This window comes from Amphiura filiformis, chromosome 8, assembly GCF_039555335.1.
Source record: "Amphiura filiformis chromosome 8, Afil_fr2py, whole genome shotgun sequence".
NCBI classification, from domain to species: domain Eukaryota; kingdom Metazoa; phylum Echinodermata; class Ophiuroidea; order Amphilepidida; family Amphiuridae; genus Amphiura; species Amphiura filiformis.
In genome coordinates, this window is record NC_092635.1 from 34,761,843 (window position 1) to 34,763,864 (window position 2,022).

A 2,022-nucleotide genomic window follows, 5' to 3' on the forward strand; every position below is an offset into this window, starting at 1 on the left:
ACCTGGGTGTGGAGTTGGCATTAAGTCTGGATAGGAAGCATCACATGTTCAAAATTCAAAATGTTTCCGGCAAAGCGCAGAAAACTCTAAATTAATACAAGTGCGTTCAGAAGGTCCGGCCGCAAGCATACACGTCTTTAGTTCGCCCGACTCTTGAGTACTCTGCCACAATCTGGGACCCATACCATCAAAGGGACATCAAAAACATATAAAAAGTCCAGAGAAAGGCCGTTCGGATATCTACAGGGAAATATCGCAGAAGATCAAATGTCACTGCTTTGAGAGCCGAATTGGGTTTCCCAAGACTGACTCTGTTTTACAAGATTCACATCCAGGAAGTCTCTATTCAAATACCATGTCATTACGTACCACAAGACACAACCTCCATTAAAACCAGAAGAAAGCATGCGGAGCAGTACAATATCATCAGGACAATAGTAAAGTAAATAAGAACAGCTACTTCCCATAGACTATACCAGTACGGAACAAACTCCCTGCTTCAATAGAAAAGTAAACATCAAGCCAAACATTCAAAACCAAGAACAAGTTTTCCAGTGATCAATCTAAGCTGTACATGGGCTCAGTTGTTCCAGCAGCTGCGTCACCCAACTAGTCTTGCACTAAGGCTTCACTCTATATATATCTGCACCCTTCGTCGTGAGTTTTGTGGTTTTTATCATCGTCATCGGTGGTGGGAGTGATTGTAGTGATTTTGGCTATTCGACACCGATGGACGTGATCCATGTATGGTCTACCCATAATTCACGTAGAACTATGTATTGCAATGTATCCAATGTCTCATAAATTCTGGCTGGCTGTAGGATTACCTCTTGAATCGCTCCTTGCAAGTCAACCTAAATGGGAAGGCATCCAGTGAGAAGTCAATATACACAGGCGTACCTCAAGGATCCATCCGTGGTCCTATTTTCATCATCTTCATAGATGATATTATACGCAGACTGATGAACACATCCATCTTCTACGCTGACGACGTAACTGATGTAACGATGTAGCAGACAGCGTTGACTTACTTGGAATTACTGTGAGCAAGGGACTCGTGGACACATTTGTTCACCAAAATGGCAAACACAGCAAGCCAACATCATGGACTGCTTCGCCCATTTATTGAACCAATCCAAAGGGCACTGATATAAAAGTTTATGATCCGCTCCAAATTGGAATATGCTAGCTCAGCTTGGTTAAGTGTAACACGTATCCCTCTTTCACAGCTCGATGCAACCCAGGTGATATTCGCATCCTGTCCATATATCAACAGTGATAACCTCACACCACGTTCAACCATGTGGTCATCGCGCAGCAGTAGGAGGTAAATTAGACTGCTCTGCATCCATTTTTTTGATTAACAATTCATACCTTTCCATATATAAAACATAACACATCCCCAGTGACTGCTCTGCCCAGAGAAAAAAGGACTGCTATAGTTGACTATGACCTGTGTGACCCACCATATCTTAACACAAAGACTCAACCTCTTTCATCTCCAATCTGAGGTGAATGTTTAATTAATGAAGTAAAAATCAATGTGTGCGGTAAATCTTAGCCAATAACAGATAGGCAATCATACATGTTTATGTATTAGCCCAACCCACTGTGTTTACTGAACCCAACCCACGTGGGGTAGCTCTATCTGGGTCAGGTAACATAAACCACAGGATCTGTGCATAAACAACCAAGACTTCATTTTTAATGAGGTAGCAGCATAGCCACTATTAGAGTGCATAGTTCATTGTATATTCCAAATCTAGTAGACCATTTTTCTCATGGATAGCTGAGCTGTTGAATCAGAACAGGATTGGTGGTCAGGTCAGAGGGATTAGGGGATGATAAATTGAAATGGTCTACTACAGTAGACTATAGGAGGTTCCACACTATTGCATATGATGTTCTATAGCAAGCCAGCTACTGTAAGAGCCTCGTATAGTCGATAAATAACTTTACAAATCGTGGACTTTATTCCGGCTGACATGCGATGATTTATGTAGCAGATTGATATTTCACACC